General features: G+C 41.1%; 1 protein-coding gene across 4 annotated transcripts in view; it reads left to right on the top strand.

The window, feature by feature from the left end:
• Nucleotides 1–3,281: 3,281 nt before the first annotated feature.
• Nucleotides 3,282–19,483, top strand: part of ANKRD12 (ankyrin repeat domain 12) — a 65,287-nt gene continuing 49,085 nt past the window's right edge. For 2 of the 4 annotated variants that reach the window (XM_070747544.1, XM_070747541.1), the window contains exon 1: nt 3,552–3,759. The gene's annotated coding sequence lies outside the window, so the exon portion shown is untranslated. Of the gene's footprint in view, nt 3,760–19,483 lie in introns of all 4 variants that reach the window. The other 2 variants (XM_070747542.1, XM_070747543.1) reach the window with 2 other exon arrangements.

Genomic DNA, 19,483 nt, shown 5'->3' with positions numbered 1-19,483 from the left:
TGCTTTCAGTTATGCATGGGAACTGAAAGAGAAGAAAGAAATGGGAGAATATAATCTTCAGAAGAGATATTAATACAGTGGTACCTCGAGATACGAGTTTAATTCGTTCCGGACCTGGGCTCTTAAGTCGAGCAGCTCTTATCTCGAACGACTTTTCCCCATAGGAATTAATGTAAATAATTTTAATTGGTTCCAGCCCTCAAAAAACTCACAAAGTTAGTCTAAATTATGCAGAAAGACATGTTTTTAATGAAGAAATGTACATGTACATATAAATGAATAATGAAGTTTCTTTCACTTAACTTGTAAACTTTCTTAAACTTTTAAATTTACATATGTTCAACTTCTCTGCCACCCAATCCTGTAGGACAGAGGTCCCCAACCCTTTTTGCACCAGGGACTGGCTTTAAGCGATCAAGAGAGGAATGGGTGAATGAATGGACGGAGGGTGGGAAGGAAGGAAGGAAAGAGGGAAGGGACAGGAACAGAGGAAGGAAGCAAGGAAACTTATGAAAGGGGAGAGTAAGAGAGGAATGAGTGAAGGGAGGGAGGGAGGGAAGAAGGTGGGAAGGAGAAAGAAAAGAAGAAATAGAGGAAGGGAAGGTAAAAGAGAGAAAGAAAAAGAGCAAGAAAGAAAGAAAGGGGGAAGGGACAGGAACAGAGGAAGGAAGCAAGGAAACTTATGAAAGGGGAGAGTAAGAGAGGAATGAGTGAAGGGAGGGAGGGAGGGAAGAAGGTGGGAAGGAGAAAGAAAAGAAGAAATAGAGGAAGGGAAGGTAAAAGAGAGAAAGAAAAAGAGCAAGAAAGAAAGAAAGAAAGAAAGGGGGAAGGGACAGGAACAGAGGAAGGAAGCAAGGAAACTTATGAAAGGGGAGAGTAAGAGAGGAATGAGTGAAAGGAGGGAGGGAGGGAAGAAGGTGGGAAGGAGAAAGAAAAGAAGAAATAGAGGAAGGGAAGGTAAAAGAGAGAAAGAAAAAGAGCAAGAAAGAAAGCTGCAAGCACCCCCCAGGCCGGCTGCAACCTTTTAAAACACGCGCGCCGCTTCGCAGCTGTCTCCTGAAGCCGAACGCGGAAGTTAGCGTTTGGCTTCAGGAGACAGCTCCTTGGCGCTTGTATCTCGAATTTGGGCTTGTAAGTAGAACAAAAATATCTCTCCCCTCCCAGCTCTTATCTCGAGTTGCTCTTAAGTAGAGCAGCTCTTATGTCGGGGTTCCACTGTATTCTACTTCATTGCACGTGGACATGACAATTCTTTATTGTTATGGTCAAATGTGTATTATGGTGAACTATACTTTTTTATGCATTCTCTACACAACATAATTAGAGAATACTCTGCATGTGGGGTGGATGAGAACCCCTCACACACATATTATGAAGATTTAGAAAAAGGGGATTAACATATGGATATAATAAAATAATTTCACAATTTTTTTAAAAAAATATGTAAACTGATAGATCCAATTATTCAGCATAATATGTATTTCTCATTCTCCAAAATAACATTACTAAATCTGTTAAAGAAAAAAATAATGTCTTGAATAATATTCTGTGGGACATCTCCTTTTCTCATAAAAATCTTTTGGAAAATTGAGGAATCCTCTGGCAGAAAATTAAGAGAATTCATGTACTGAATGTAAGTGAAAGTCCTACTGCAAAAAAATAATAATAAGAATCTTACATAATATTTCTGCCATCAGACTTCTATTGAGTGAATCATGTTGATATTTAGGCTCTTTTTTCATGAAATTATGGCAATGCATTCTTCCCAGTAAGATCCCTTTAGAAAAACTCCATAAAATTTTATATTTAAGAATTATTCAGACCAAGATAATATTTAATTTTTGTTATTGGAGATTTGCTTTTTTTACTGTCATGTGAACAAACATCGTTATTTTTTAAGTATCTAGGGTACATAAGAGAGGCAGTTTTGTATTAAGGCATCAAGCTACAAATTTGGAGAATTCCAATATGGAATTTGGAGAATTCTGCTTTAAACGCAAAGCCAGTTGGGTGATTTTGGGCCAGTTGTGCTCTTATTCCTGGAAAGATGGCAGTGGCAAGCTTAGAAACTACTTGTCCAAGCATCACCAAGAATTAAAGGTTACTTGAAAGCACATATTATTTGCAGGGCCAAAAAACCCTAAACGACCACTAGCTGGCAGCAATACAGTTAATCCCATAAATAATGTCTACTATTGCAATTAAAAATTTGCTAGAAAATTCAAAGAAGCTGAGTTTCCCAAGTATCTACTTGTATTCCTGAATGCTGAAACAGAACAATCTTAATATATATCTATTGCCTATAGATCTATCTGTAAACAAATAATGCTGTATACACCACCTTTTCAGATTCTAAATATAGTACCTATTTAGAATGGTTCAAAAAGTAAAATATTCTTACTATAGATTTATCCTAAATAGGCAAAAGGCTCTTAATTTAATACTAACGGTAATTTCTTAAATCTGCGTTTACAGTTGTAGCCTAGGCCAATCACGGGGTATCCCATCAATCATTTTAAACTTAAGACTAAACTTAATAATATGGTACTTGTTAACTTACCAGCATAACAGTATTTTGATTTACACCTTAATTCTAAAGCCCATTTTTTCTATATTCAAGCAGAGACAGGTAGAGATCACGATTTTTAAACCACGCAGGAATGTTCCATGCAGCCTTTCGGACCTGTAACGTCGGCATCTCACTCAAAAGCTTCCAAGAGAAATCCGGTTGGTTTGGCGACACTTGTTATTCAAGACAATCCAACCGATCCCATGGAGAGTCGGCCTACACTGACATGTCAACAGTGCACTGAGCTCCACTCGTGTATTTCACGCATCCATCCTTGGCCGGGGGGGGGGGGAGTCTGCAACAAGTACAAAGAAAAAAAGAAAACAGACCCCGAATGTGGTTTAACACCTGCTCCCGGATGGCTGTTTTATTAGGATGCAGCAGAGCTCCTCAACCAGCCACGCATGCGTGCTCGGTGTTTATTAAAAATTCACTGCGCCACCGTCCTTCCCGAAGCCCTTCCCTCGGGAAGGGAGTAACCCGAATGACCGACTCCTCAAACGTTCTTCGGTACCTATTCGAGTCACCCGGGCGAGCCAAATCCGTAGAGTCTTCTCTCCCCCTCTACACCTCTTTTTACAGAAGCCCCCTGCCCCCGCCGCCGGTATTTCGAGAAAGTTCTAGTCGCACCACCCAAGAAGAGACGACGACCTCGACGCCTGCGCACTGACACTTTCTCCGCCCTCCGTAATCGTAACCGTGCCCGTTATTCTTTTTTTTTTCTCCTTCTCCTTCTGGTCGGTGGCTATATTAAGAACCGAGTTCAAAGCACCGCCCGCGGAACCCCTAGAAACGCTGAGAACGGACAATTGTGACGTCGGGCCTTTGCTCCGAATGCTCCTCACCTCCCTTCGCCTCGCTAATGCTCACGACCGCACCGCGTGTCTACCCGTTTCTCTCGCCCGACTCCCGTCACGTGAATGGCGTTTCCACCAATCCCGGAGGCGACTCGACAAACCGACATACTGACGGGCTTGAGGGAGGGAGGGAGGGAGGGGGGAAAGAGGCGAGGGAAAGGGGAGCGACTGAACTGAGGGGAAGGGGTGTCGTCCAAACCCGACTGATACCGTAGCTGTTGGAACGGGGTTGGAACTCGGGGCGCCGCTCACTGGCAGCGGGTGGCTGAGCAGCCTGGAAAGGACAGCCCGTCTTGTCAGCAGTCGTCTCTGTCTCTCTTCCGCTGAGGAAAGGTAAAGAGAAGGAAAGAAACTGCCAGTGTCGCTACCGCAGATTCGGGTCCGGGGAGGGGGGAATGAAGGCGGCGGCGGCGGCAATTACGTGATGACACCCTTGGTTAATATCGCGCTGAGGTGAAGGGTAGCGGGGGGAAGAGGTGGCGGGAATAAAAAGAGCCGCGGGTCGTTGCTTTTAACGCTGCTCCGAGATTTTCTCTTTCGCTTCCTTCTGCCATATATAGATATATACGTGTCTGTCAAACGCGCTCCTTGCTGCAAATAGGGCTGTTTTTCTGAGGTAGAGGCGACCGTATATGTCCGCCCCCCTTCAGCCCCAACCCGGTCTATAGATGGTTGCGATGGACGGATGGACGTCGGCGCGTGTTATATTATCTGTGCATTTGTGTGTGTGTGTGTGTGTGTGTGTGTGTGTGTGTGTGTGTGTGTATGCGTGTCCGTGTGTGCGTGCTCACCAGCGCCTATACGTGTGCGGACCTGGGTCAGTGCACAGTCTACTGTGGGGCAACCCGCAATCGACCCTTCTTGGGGGTCCTAATATGCTGAGCGGGGGTCGTTTTGCTCCGCTATGTCCCCCCCCCCCCCGGCGCGTTTGAGAGGGAAGAGAGAACACTCCTCCTGCTTCCCACCCCCCTTTCTTGCATTGCCTTTCCTCGTAATGGAGGTGGCTGCAGCCGGTTCGCTTTCCTAGAACGGGCACGAAGCCGCCTCGGCTCTCGACACGCCTTCTCTCAGCCTCCGCGAAAAAGGGCTTGCGTTCTCTGGAACGGTCGCCTCCGGAGGCAGCGGTCCCCAAAGCTTTCTGACGCTCTCAGCCTGTCACCTTTGGCGCGGCTGCAGCTGGAGCCATGGCTGCCGCTTCTGTCATTACTACTTCTCCGTGCTTGTGGGCTGGTCCCTCATAACGCGTTCCCTCCATCGTATACGGTGCTTAAATGCGTTTGTGGGCCGAAGTAGGGTAATTCATAGCTATCCTAGCGCTAGTAACTCCCCGAATTTTCTGGTCTGCAGCATTGTCAGCCTTTTTTTTTTTAAAGGAAGAGGCGGTGGTTAGCGGGAGCGCGCGCGCGCGCCTCCGCCCGTGAGCGTTTGCGTACATTTCTACAGGCTGCTGAGGGGGTGAAAAAAAAAAGAAAGAAAGAAAGCATAAACGGTGTTTTCTAGAGCTTACGGAAATAGTTATTGCCAGCATCATTCTGATAGACGGTGTTGTGCTAGGAGCAAAAGTGTATTTAAAAACTGCGCCTTAAGTTCAGAGAAGCCGGTTAGCCTAGTTTGGTGCAAAACATGTGTCTTTTGGCTGGCTCTTGAGACGGAATAAAATGTTTATATATACAGTACAGTATATATTTCTGTTGAATATATTAAATAGCTTTCTTTTTCTTGCTTGACTTTGGCCACTGTTAAAATTATTATTTAACTTTTAAAAGTGAAACGACTTGAAAAAAATTTTAAAAGGAAAAGAAGTGCACTCTGGCTAAAAATGGCCAGATTTTTGAGAATGAGAAAAATAACACCAATCGTGGGGTTGGGTGAAGGTTGATAACAGCATTAGATATTTCTAAGTGGTTTAGACAAAACGCTCTCTCAAGTTTGCCACAGTGAATACTTAATGCAATTATATTAAATTATATTGTAATGAATTATGTAATTAATATACCTGGAAGACAGAAGTGTTGTAGAAGAATTTATTAGCGCTCACTTGCTTCTATGCCTCACACAAGCCATTACTTTTGGAACATGCTGACTGAAAATAATTGCAGATGTCACAGATGTATAATGGTAATTGACTGGTGTTTGAGGTGGTCCTTTATCTGGTTCCAGAAATTCCAGATTGAAAGTTGCTGTTTCTTTCTATACTGAGAATAGGGAAAAGTCACTTCCCCTGAAATACATACATATGTATTATTTAGGAATACATATGTCTATATATAAGAACCACTTATTTATCTCTTGTCCCAAATGAAAAGTTTCCGGTCCTGTTGCTGACAAACATTCTGTATTTTTTTGTTTTTCGCTCTTTGCCTTATTATTCATCTTGGCCTGTATATTAGAGTAAATCACACATAGAAATTTGGTTAGCTGTAGAATAGGGTGCAAGGAGATTTTGTTTCTGTTTTTTTTATATGATAGATACTGGTAATTGTGTGCCACATGGCATGATGTAAAAATGTCACGCAATGTTGGCAGTGTTTCATCTGGCAGAAGAAAATGAGGTTATAAATGACATGTTAACTCTGCCAGATTGGACCAGAAAAGATAGTTTAGGGTTGATGACAGGTAGAACTGCACTTAACCTGCTGTTTCCTTAGTTGAGCTCTTTTCAAGATTGTTGTCCAAAGTCCTAATCTAAGTGTGTTGGATTATTGCATTATATTTTCATTTGAAATTGTTATTTAGCCATACATAAATCCATTTTGGGGGGAAGTTTGGTAATTTCAGTTTGAGACTAATATTCATATAGAGATCAGGTATATGAATAGTTCTAAGTAGGCCAAGAAGGTTTTACCATCTGTGTAAATCAACCCACCCACCCTTGAGATGAATGCTCCTTCATTCTGCTGTTCACAATCAGTAACATGGACTACTGCACCACAACATAAATATGTGCTGAAATAATGGGAAAATGATTCAGTATTTCTGATAATCATGCTTGTGGTTAAGAATATTCATTCTTATTTATTCTGAAATACTATTCAGATCCGTTCTAGAAAATATTCTGCATGTACAGGAAAAGTATTTCATTCCACTTAAAAGATTATGTAGATGGTATGGAAGTACTTTTGGATCTATTATTAACATTATAGGCTTAAAGGTCTCAGGGGCTTTTACTGTTGTTTATTGAAATAAAATTAGAACTTGTGACCAGCTTATTTTGTAAAAAATTTTCATGTTCTCATAACATCTTATGGACAATTACAAAGATTTATCTGCAATGGTGTCTTTGGAAACAGTGTAAAAACTAAAGTTCATTCAAATAATCTATGCCAGCTGCGTTGACAGGTGCAAAATATATTATGCTGTTGCTTTGCAGTGTGTCTATAGTCCATTTCCAAACCCAGTTCAAAGTACTAGTGTTCAATTTACTAGCACTAAATGGCTTAGTAACTTAGAAACATCTCTTCCTAATATTTACCTATTGGATTCTAGTGATCTGTGTATAAGGCTTCTCTCAAAGTACCTTTGACAAATTAAGTGAGGCAGATAATCACAAAAAGGGCCTTTTTAGAATAGGTGCTTTATTTATGAAACCTGAAACAAACCTGAAAAACTTTGATACATTATTGTGTATCTTGAGAAATCATTTCATACTGATTTTATTCTCTTTGTTACTATTCTTTGTTTTTCTCTCTATGGGTGATGTAGAAAGATAGCATATAAAATACATCTAATCAAATATTGAGATTTTTGTATTAACCAATTTAAAATTGTTGCCAAAATGAAAGATAATTACCATACTCCATTTATAGGCTACCTATTTGAAATAAGCTTAAGATTTGCTTTCTTCTCCTCCCTTAATTGTATATTTTAATTCTTGGACACAATTTCGGCATGTCTATGAATGATTGTGAAAGCATTATGAGTATTTTGCTTACAAATGCATTTTAATTAGTACTGTTTTTCCTGAAAAATAAGATCGGGCCTTATTTTCTTTTGATCTTCGAAATAAGCGCTTGGTCTTATTTTCAGAGAGGTCTTATTTTTTTCCCCATCTACTGGCATGAGGCGGGGGGAGGGCAAGCGGCCCTTTGTGCCAGCTTCTGGAAGGGCCACAGCAGGCCATCCCACCATCCACGAAACAGCTGATTCACGGGTGCCATTCAGTGTGCCTTTCCTCCACAGCTAGGATGATGTGCAGGAAAATCTCCTCTCCCCCACACCTGCAGATGTTCTTTCAAAGAGGAGCTCTGTACAGACGCACATCCAAAAACACTCCCTCTATGGCTTCGGAGCCTCCAGTCTTGCCTCTAGGAAGCCAGAGGTTTGCTCTGAAGCTGTGGCAAAGTGTTGCACGAGGAGACCTCCACAGCTATGGTAACATTTCTGAAATGTTAACTTTTAACACCATATTGGGCCACATGGGTCAGAATGAAATAATGGTAAAAGAAATGTGGATACTGGTAGTTGCTGCTACAGTACTCTTCAGAAGGCCATCACAAGGCATGAGGCGCATGGGCGTGTCTTGTGCTGAAGAAGTGTCCACACCCGAGAAGCATTTTTGGGAGAGAAGGCAAAGGGGAAACCCCTTGTCCTCAGAACTCCCCTCTTTGGCTCTCCAAGGGTCTCTCCCAGAACCAAACTGTGGCGGAGCTCAACCAGAGAAGTGATCTGCAGGCTTTCAGGAGAAAAGCTGAGGCTGAAAAGAACCAGGGCAGAGAGGAAATCCATTGACGCTCCAGCGCTCTTCTTTCCTCAGAAATGAAGTCTTGGGAGGGGGAAATGGCATCCCCAGGGAGGGTGATTGTTGTGAGCGCTCACTGTCCACCTCTGGTAATGTCAGATTCTGAGGAGGATGAGCCAGGCCCTCTGGATACCCTGGGCCAGTGGGGTTGCCAGCTGATGCTGAGAGTGAGAGTGAGGGAGAAAGTGACCTGAAGGAACCTGAGGAACCACTACAGGGAGCTGATATACCAATGGGGGGTGATCCCAGTAGGAGGATAAAGAAGACATTAGAGGGGATGAACCACTTTTAGATGCGAGATACAGGAGGTTATTGAGATGACAACAGAACTTGTGTGGCAAAAGGAAATAAGCTTGCAGCTTTACCTCTTGGGGATTTGAGGCCACTCCCAGCTAATATAAAAGCAAAGGATTTCAGGGTGGTGTTTCGATATTGCTTCATGGACGCTGTGTTAGAGTTGGGGTGCTCCAAGATGCCCTTCCCGAAACCTGATTTCTGCCTTGTTAAAAACTTTGCCAGACGCTGAATGACTGTTAGAAAATTGGTGAGCTGTTTTTTGTCTCTATGATACATTCTCCTTGTTGTCTCTTGTACTGCCATTAGGCCGAAGTTTGGTGCCTTTCCCGGAACTTAATCTGATAATTTCACAGCAAAGAAAAAATACTCCCTGATCATTTTAACAAATTGCTTTTTGCTAAATGCTGTGTATTTCGATAAATAGTGTGATTTAGAGTTGAAATACTGGGTTTTAGTCAGTGATTTCACTCCGAAACCCTGGGAATAGAACACTGGTTATGGCAGTATGTGTATAAAAAGCACAAAGTGAGGGAGCCTTTAAGGAGCTTTGTGAAACATTATGCCTACACAAAAAGTTTGGGGGGTGGAGAGATTTCCCCCCCTCTCAGCAGGGTTTTTCTTGAAAATACTTGAGAATTCGACAAGAAAGAAGGGGTATGGATTTCCGTGCCTTCCTTTATGGGAGGTCACTTTGCACCTACGACATCAGAAGGAGCCCTGCATGGAGACGATGACAATGTGCAGGAAATTTCCCCCCCCCTTACCTGCAGAGGAGTTTCACCACAACAAAGAGGTGGCTGGAGGTGGCGTTGGCATCAGTTGGGCTTTCTTTGCGAGAGGGACAATCTGTAGAGAGATTTAGGAAGCCTGGGTTGGTACGGGACAGTTTCTCTAGTGAAGCATCTGATTCATCCCCAGGGGTCTTGTGGGCCAGCCAGAGAGGGAGCTTCTGCTTTGCTTTTGCCAGGCCGGCGGGTGCTAGACAGTCATTGTTCCGAAGCCTCCCCACCACTTGGTTGGATGGTGCCCAGCAGGCCCAGGTGTGGTGGGCGGGCCGGGTGGAGAAGCTGCATGGCTCACTTGGGTTATGAACAAACTGGGGATTTGGATGCTATTTATGTGGCTGGGATGTCTGCAGGATCTCTGGCTTCTGAGGCAGATGAGGCCCAGAGAGGAAGCACTGTGAGGGAACCCATTTCTCAAGTTGGACTCGGCTGCAACGTTGCCTGGTGCCTTGGGAAGGGCTGGGGCTAGTAAAAGTGCACTGGGAACATCTCCAGGCACCCGGAGGGACAGAATTCCCAGCTCTCACTGAATCAAGCTGATCTACGAGTTGCAGTTAAGGAGCCAATCAGCCCTGAGATGATGGGGAAGGAAAGAGCTGCCTCCTGGACTGGCCATATCCATCCCATTCACTAGGGCTTATTTTGGGGATACGGCGTATATTTGACCACCTTCCCCAAAATTAGGCTAGGACTTATTTTTGGAGTAGGTTGTGTTTTTGAGGAAACACGGGTAAACAAATCTACAAATACAGAATCCAGAAATAAGGATAATTGGCTATGCAATTCAAATATAGACTATTCCAGATCTCAATAAGTGGATAAAAATGTGAAATGCTGTGTGACAAATAAAATAATAATTGGCATATTGGTTAAAATATACTGGTTTTCAACTAAAAAAGAAAGTTGAAAGCCCAGAAGTGAAAAATTGAATACTAGACAAGATGATTTGTAAACTAAGTAAATATTTTAAATATTTTTACAGTGTTTGTACCACAAACATATTAAATTTATCTGATCTTATTGAAATGAGATCCAAATATCATATTAAACATAGACCTTTCCATATGACTATGATATTGTGGTATTAGAACCTCAATTAGCATACTATCTCCACAGTGAGTATTCAAGAAAAGCATCACCTCTAATTAATCTTTTCTTTTGTATTTTTTCTGTTCCTGTAAAAGTTTTTTTCTTCAATAATGTGGCCCTTCTTCCTCCTTCCTTCAGGGAAAATCACTCTTCTATGAGTTAAAATCCCAGTGAATGAGTTAGTTAGTGTGTGTATGCATGTATATATGCATGCATGCATGTTTCAGAGTGAGGTTGATTTGTATGCCACCCCGAGTCTGCAGAGAGGGGCGGCATACAAATCTAATAAATAAACAAACAAATAAACAAACAAACAAGTAAATAAATGCTTTTCTCTAATCATCTACTTTTTGGCATATTATTTCAAGTCTTCACCATATCATTTCATTCTCCACAGAATTAATTTATTGTTTCATGGATTCGTTACTTCAGCTAACTATTCTAGTGGCACTGTAAATTTTGGGTCCTAATTTAATTTTCCCTTCTTTTCTAATAGCCTCCTTCCAAAGACCAGAGGTAAAATATCTATCTAAGCTCCCTTGGATGTTTTATTGACAAAAAGCAAATTCATCAATTGGCATAGGGGGAGAAAACCCAAACTTTCTTCCCCCTATACATCAATCTACTTAGAAGGGAAGGGGTGTGGTCAGCGCCGCGGCGAGACAGCTTCTCTCGCGCTCCTGTGAGGGGATGCCTAATCCTTACTGTTTCTGATCGTAACGTGAGGACTACCTTTATTGAGTTTGTCTCTTCTCTGTACTTAGCATAGAACTTCAATAACCATTGACTTATCAGAGAATGTAGTTACTAAGCAGAATGAATAAGGATGATTTTAAAATGAATGTCTAATCCTGCTTAAGTCAAGTGTACTGTATAGCTTTGAACAAACTTTACTATTTTCTGAGATCTCAGAAGAAAGAGAGCAGGGTCATGGTTAGGGATAGGGTTGCAAACCGATAGTGAAGGTAAGTCTTCGGAGAGGGGCGGCATACAAATCTAATAAATAATAATAATGAAGTGAATCCCACCTTTGCTAGATGGGGCTGGAGAGATCTTCCTGCAGAAAATGGCCCTCTCAAACTCCATTCTTTCTGGCAAAGGGCTGGAGGAGGCCGTTGCAACTGAAAATTGAGCCCAGGAGTGCCTCATGCATCCCTCATAAATTCTGTTTTTATTGGCAGAAGTACCATGGGCTGATTCTTTGCTGTTTCCAGGGTGGCCCCATGGGCTATATTGAAGCACCCCGTGGGCATAATTTGGTCCATGGGCCTTGAGTTTGACACCCCTGCTCCATTGTACTTGTCTTCACTTTGGACGTGGTGATAGTAATCTGATAACTATAGTTCTGTGTTTATTAAAACAATCAACAAAGGTAATTTTTCTCCAATATGTTTTCTCTTGTTTGATATTCAAAGAAACAACACTTATGTTGCTCTCCATATTTGCTGTGTGAGCAATCTGTTGCAAAATGTTCTGGCATTTTCCAGTGTGATGGTAATTGTGTGAAGCTTCCAAAATAATATTGGCTGAACTATTTTTTTTTTCTATTTACAAACATTGAGTTAAACAATAAAATAAAAATATTTTTGATTTGTATTCTAATTAATTTTAAAACATGTTTTATAATGTAAATATTTCCTGCCATTTTAAATATAATACCATGGCAATATTTTCTTTAAAGAAAGTAACTCCCACTTAGGAAAATGAATACGGCAATAATAGTTGCAAAAATAGTTGTAAAAATATTTAAACAAAAATAGCCTTTTTTTTAAAAAAAAAACCTTTTGTTGCATTAATATATACTGCTTAGATATACAAACTTTGGTATCTCATAAATTTTAAATTTTTAGTATACAGTATATTCTATCTGTATGGTGTTCAATTTAGAGCTGTGTTTTTTAAAACAAGGACACAGATTTTGGTATGATTTATTCCCAAACAATATTATTCGACTTTATGGCCAAACATTCAACATAAGACTGAGTTTAGTATGTTCATTGATTGATTGGTCTTATGACCATATCAATAAAATAAAACAAAGGTAAAATACAAGGTCTATTTACAAGATGAAATAGGTAAAAGAAAATTCCATAATAAAATATATATGTGCTCAATACAAACATCAATGTTCAGATAAATATATTGCCTTTACTCATTACACCAATATATTTAATATACTAATAGACTCTTAGCTAAACCGACTTGTGTATAAACTTAACAGTGCTGATAACAATAGATATGTTAGAGCCCAAGAGGAAATAGGACAATCATCAGTTCAAGTCCCAGAGGACTGTTCTTTCAAGTAGGGATTTTAGATATCTAAAGATAAAAGGGAACTACAGTTGACAAACAAGTATTTTTGATGGGTAAGGTTTTACACCACCATACACTTTTAATTAGGTTTTGAATAGAGGGCCTTAATCAAGAGTATACATCTGGGTTCCATTTTTAATATGGCTAATTTCTTCCAAATAATGTTTATATTATAGAATTAAAAACCACACTTGAGATCTATGAAGGCGGTAAACAGTTTCTTGTTTTTAATTACTCATTTCGTTATGAGAAGGTGTAAAGCAAAACATTTGTCTATTATGGAGCGCTTTGATCTTAATTGCAGTTTGTTCTTCCAGTAAGGAGGTTTCTTTTTTTCCATCATCAAGTCTTCTGTTTTACTCCAAAAATATTTTGCACTTATCTTAGTCATGATTCTAAGAAGACTCTAGGTCTATAATATTTTGGATCACCCTTGCCTCTTTTTTTAATATATGAAGAATCAGGCAGGATGCAACCTGCATTATTTATATGAGAGAGCAGTTCAGTTAACAATGGGGCTCACCAATCAATATATGTCCTAAAAAACTTCAAGAGTAGAAAATCTCTAGGTGCCTTATTCCGTTTCAAAGACTGAATAGTGGAACTTTTGATAGTGGTGACATTGGAGATGGGTAGGAGAGGTTTTCAAATCCTAATGGGTATATTATTTGTTTATGTAGAAGGCTCTGGTTAGAAATAGCAAATTGTGTTAGTTTTTTGATGTGCAAATTCTAGGATAAGATATTTTATACAGTTATCAATCAGTTTGTATGTTATAAAGTGGGGAAAAAAGGTATTTAGTCAGACACCAATTGTGCAAGTTCTCCCACTTAAAAAGATGAGAGAGTCCTGCAATTGACATCATAGGTAGACCTCAACCATGAGAGACGACATGAGAAAACACATCCAGAAAATCACATTGTCTGATTTTTAACAAATTTCTTTGCAAATTATGGTGGAAAATAAGTATTTGGTCACCTACAAACAAGCAAGATTTCTGGCTCTCACAGACCTGTAACTTCTTCTTTAAGAAGTTCCTCTGTCTTCCATTCATTACCTGTAGTAATGGCACCTGTTTGAATTTGTTATATATAAAAGACACCTGTCCAGAACCTCAAACGTCACACTCCAAACTCCACTATGGTGAAGACCAAAGAGCTGTCGAAGGACACCAGAAACAAAATTGTAATTCTTCACCAGGCTGGGAAGACTGAATCTTCAATAGGCAAGCAACTTGCTGTGAAGAAATCAACTCTGGGAGCAATAAGTAGAAAATGGAAGACATACAAGACCACTGATAATCTCCCTTGATTTGAGACTACATGCAAGATCTCATCCCGTGGGGTCAAAATGATCACAAGAACAGTGAGCAAAAATCCCAGACCCACACGGGGGAACCTAGTGAATGACCTGCAGAGAACTGGGACCAACGTAACAAAGGCTACCATCAGCACCACACTACGCTGCCAGGGACTCATGATTCTGCAGTGCCAGACGTGTCCCTCTGCTTAAGCCAGTACATGTCCGTGCCTGTCTGAAGTTTGCTAGAGAGCATTTGGATGATCCAGGAGAGTATTTGGGGAATGTCATACGGTCAGATAAAACCAAATTAGAACTGTTTGATAGAAACACAACTCGTCGTGTTTGGAGGAGAAAGAATGCTAAGTTGCATCCAAAGAACACCATACCTACTGTGAAGCATGAGGATGGCAACATCATGTTTTGGGGCGGTTTCTCTGCAAAGGGACCAGGACGACTGATCCGTGTACATGAAAGAATAAATGGTGTAGATCCGTGTAGATGAAAGAATATTGTGAGATTTTGAGTGCAAACCACCTTCCATCAGCAAGGGCACTGAAGATGAAACGTGGCTGAATCTTTCAGCATGACAATGATCCCAAATACACTGCAAGAGCAATTCCTTCAGTGGCTTCGTAAGAAGCATTTTAAGGTCCTGGAGTGGCCTAGCCAGTCTGCAGATCTCAACATTATAAAAAACTTTTGGAGGGAGTTGAAAGTCTGTTTTGCCCAGCGATAGCTCCAAAACATCACTGCTCTTGAGGAGATCTGCATGGAGGAATGGGCCAACATACCAGCAATAGTGTGCCAACCTTGTGAGGACTTACAGAAAATGTCTGACCTCTGTCATTGCCAACAAAGGATATATAACAAAGTATTGAGATGAACTTTTGTTATTGACCAAATACTTATTTTCCACCATAATTTGGAAATAAATTCGTTAAAAATCAGACAATGTGATTTTCTAGATGTATTTTCTCATGTTGTCTCTCTTGGTTGAGGTCTACCTATGATGTCAATTACAGACCTCTCTCATCTTTTTAAGTGGGAGAACTTGCACAATTGATGTCTGACTAAATACTTTCCCCCCCCCACTGTATGTCATTAAATGTGGAACAGCTCTCTCTAAAGTGGGGAATAATTTGCTCAATCTGTTTAATTCAAAAGTTATAGATTTTTATTTATAATTAATAACACATGTAGGCATGCATATTAGAAAATAAAAGTGTAACTGGATTAATATATCAAAAGCATAGCAGATGAACTTATTTCTAATAGTCAATATCATTTTTCCTTTGTTGAGTGTAGTTCCCATGGTTATGTCATTTATAATGAACCTTTATTGTGGAAAGGCAGGACAGAATTGGTCCTCTGTAAATCAAAACAGAATTTTGATTTACAATTAGATGGATTACAGCCATTTGCTTTATTTTAAGGAAAAGAAAATGAATCTTAAATTACTCTGATTATCCTTGAATTTGCATTTTTCTTAATCAAAAGAACCAATGAACTTGTTGCAAGACAAGGGAATAATAAAAAAGGACCCCATATTGCTTTATTATTGCGCAGGTAATCATGGGATTTTGTCAACTTTTAATAAAGGGGCCAAGTCAAATTATGTTGATTTGAATGAACGGTTATGGCTTAAGTGAACAAAAGTGTAAACTTTGAAGAATAGAATATTAATCTGAATATTACAGCTGACAGAGAAAAATAACTGTTTCATGAAGCTTTGGCTGCTTTGTGGATTAGACCTATAATGATGCCTTTAGGGTGGTGCTCTTCTCTATTTCTTAGCTTAGGGAACCAATGTTGTCTGAAGGTCTTTCTGTGGTCATGTGGCCAGTATAACTATACTCCAAGGTGCAGGGAATGCTGTTACAGTCCCATCAAAGTGGTACCTATTTCTCTACTTGTATTTGCTTTCAAATTGCTAGCTGGGCCAGTGCCTATACCAGTAATGGTGAACCTTTTTTGGCTTGAGTGCCAAAAGTGTGTGACTACACCCATAATGCAATGCCCTCCCCCGCGCATGCACACAATGCCTCTGCTGACCCCTGCACATGATCACCCATGCTGACACCCCTCCCCCATGCATGTGCATAGGCCTCACTGAAGCCTCCGGTCTTTTGATAGGCCCATTGGGCTGTTTTTGGCTCTTCCCAGAGTTCAGGAAAGCCTTCTGAAGCCTGGGGATGGCGAAAAATGGCCCAATAGACCAGCCAAAAGTTCAGAAACTAACTTTCAGTTGGGCCGTTTTTCGTCGTCCCCAGACTTAAGAAGGCTTTCTGAAGCCTGGAGAGAGCAAAAATGGCCCAAAAGAAGGCTGAAAATTAGCGTGCTGGAGCTGACATAGGGCAATTCCTCGTGTGTCCTCTGATATGGCATTGTGTGCTACCTGTGACGCATATGGTATGTTTGCCATCACTGGCCTATACAATGATTGCATTAAAACTGGAAAGGTAAAGGAATAGGGTAAGGAAGGAAAATTTGAGACATACAAAAGTTAAATGGGATTAAAATCTTGTACATTGGTATCTCCACCTAACAACGCCTCTACTTATGAACTTTTCTAGATAAGAACTTGGTGTTCAAGATTTTTTTGCCTCTTCTCAGGAACCATTTTCTACTTACCAACCCGAGCCTCCAAAACTGTAACCGGAAAAGGGAGGGAGAAGCCTCCGTAGGGCCTCCCTAGGAATCTCCAGGGAGGAAACAGGGCTGGAAAAGGGAGGGAGAAGCCTCTGTGGGGCCTCCCTAGGAATCTCCTGGGAGGAACCAGGGCCGGAAAAGGTGGGGAGAAGCCTCTGTGGGGCGTCTCTAGGAATCTCCTGGGAGGAAACAGGGCCTCCACCCTCCCTGTGGTTTCCCCAATCGCACGCTTTATTTGCTTTTACATTGATTCCTATGGGAAAAATTGCTTCTTCTTAGAAACATTTCTACTTAAGAACCTGATCACGGAACGAATTAAGTTCATAAGTAAAGATACCACTGTACTATTGTCACAAACTCCATTCTAGTGATGCTGGATGGAATGCAGAAAGTCCAGATGACTGCTTACTTAATAAGCATTGACTAAGCAAACTATAGTATAGTGTATGAGACTGGATTTTTTTTCCAAGTGAAAGTGTTCCATCTGTAGAATCCTAAATAATTGGATCAATCAAGAAGTTTCCATGGTTTCTGTTACTGTGTTTGTGTTATCCTTGCTACAGCTGTAGAATAAAATACAATAATGAAAGTTTACTGGTTGTATTACTTGATTAAGATATACAGTGATCCCTCGAGTTTCGCGATCTCGATCTTCGCGAAACGCTATATCGTGATTTTTTTTTAAAAAAATTAATTAAAAAAAAACCACTTCCGCGTTTGGCTTCGGGAGTCAGCTGGGAAGCGGCGCGGCTGTTTTAAAAGGTCGCAGCCGGCCTGGGGGGCTTCCCCGCACCCCCCCAAACCCCCAACCCGGGTTCGGGGGGGTGCTGGGAAGCCCCCCAGGCCGGCTGCGACCTTTTAAAACAGCCGCGCCGCTTCCCAGCTGAGTCCTGAAGCCAAACGCCAAAGGCGAACTTCCGCGTTTGGCTTCAGGACTCAGCTGGGAAGTGGCGCGGCTGTTTTAAAAGGTCGCAGCCAGCCTGGGGGGCTTCCCAGCACCCCCCCGAACCCCCAACCTGGGTCTTCCCGGCCGCCCACGCAAAGGGGAAACCCCGGCTCCTCGCTGATGCCCGCCGCTCGCCGGCCCGCCAGCAAGAGGGGGAAGACCCAGGGAAGGTTCCTTCGGCCGCCCAGCAGCTGATCTGCTCGGTAGCGCAGCAGCAGCGAGGAGCCGAATCGGGGTTTCCCCTTTGCGTGGGCGGCGGGGAACGCAAACTCCACCATCTACGCATGCGCGGCCATAGGAAAAAAGGGCGCGCATGCGCAGATGGTGTTTTTACTTCCGCAACCCTACATCGTGAAAAATCGATTATCGCGAGGGGTCTTGAAACGGAACCCTCGCGATAATAGAGGGATCACTGTATTTGGCCCATTGGCAGTCTGACATATTGGTCCTTTTGGGAATGTATTAATAACAAGATGTTAATGTACACAAAATAGAGTTGGTTTTCAATAACAGTCTGTATTGAATATATCATTGTTATGTACTCATTCGGTTTCTAATTTTGAATACCGTAAATTCCATGAATGCATGTTTGCATGTTCCTCTAGATGAGGATATGCTTTAAAATGTGCATCTTTGTTAACTGTGCTAATATTGCAGATTTCCAGAAAGAGAATTATGTTAGCAGATAGTAAATCATGATGTACATAGTAATATCCTAGATGTGTCCTTCAAAGTGATCTTATTTTATTGTAACCAAGAGATAATTTAAATACAGGTACTCCTTGACTTTCAACCACAATTGAGCCCAAAATTTATGTTGCTAAGTGAAAAATTTGTTCAGTTGAGTTTTGCTCATTTTATGACTTTTCTCGCCGTTTCCTGAATAGTTTTTATCCTAGAGCTATACTCGCACTTAACAACAAACTAAAGGGTCACCATCAGTGAACTGTTGGACAATATTACTCGGTTTGTCATGTAAATGGTTGAGTGGTTCAGGGTGGGGAATTTGTAGTGGGTGAGACATTTTATTCTATTTTTTATTCTATTTTTAAATTTTATGTATGGTGGAACTGGTCTCTGGGTGTCACACGACTTTCGTTGCCAATGACAATTCGTTGTTTTGACAATGACAATAAAATTATTATTATTATTATTATTATTATTATCATCATCATCATCATCATCATATCTGTTAAGTGAATCACTGCAGTTCTTACATTAGTAATAAAGTTGTTAAGTGAATCTAGTTTTCCCATTGACTTTGCTTGTCGAAAGATTGCAAAAGAGGATCACATAATTCCAGCATACTGCAACTGTCATAAATGGGAGTCAGTTGCCAAACGTCTTAATTTTGGTCACATGCTCATGGGGATGCTGCAAAATAGTCATAAATTACTTTTTTCAGTACTGTTGCAGGGTGACCAGAAAACCTAGAAAACGGAAATCAGGGAATTATCAGGAAAATTGGTGGTTCGGGAAATATCAGGGAATTATCAGGGAAATCGTGAAAAAAACAGAATAAATCAGGGGGGGAACAAACTGTATTAAAATGTTTAAAAATCAGGGGGAAATCATGAAAAAAAAAATGGGATCGCGCTGCCTGGCAGAGTCAAGCAAAAATGAGGGTAACTGTGGCAACAACTTGCTTCCTCAGCTACCGATATTTCTCTACGGCTTAGCCGTTTGGTATGATGTCATCTATGACCGCGCCTTAACTAGATCGCAAGTTACAGGGAAGTGTCAGGGAAATTCAAAATGATTTCTCCCTGGACACCCTATGTTGTAACTTTGAATGGTCACTAAATGAACTATTGTAAGTCGAGGATTACCTGTACTCACAATTTAACTTCTATAAAAGAATTAATTATTCTTCATGTATATTTAATAAACACCAAACAATGCTGCTGGGGCATATGCATTTTAGAAAAAATTAACTTT

This window comes from Erythrolamprus reginae, chromosome 3 (assembly GCF_031021105.1).
Source record: "Erythrolamprus reginae isolate rEryReg1 chromosome 3, rEryReg1.hap1, whole genome shotgun sequence".
Lineage (NCBI taxonomy): Eukaryota > Metazoa > Chordata > Lepidosauria > Squamata > Dipsadidae > Erythrolamprus > Erythrolamprus reginae.
The sequence above is the reverse complement of the archived record's forward strand: the minus strand, read 5'-3'. Positions and strand labels throughout refer to the sequence as shown.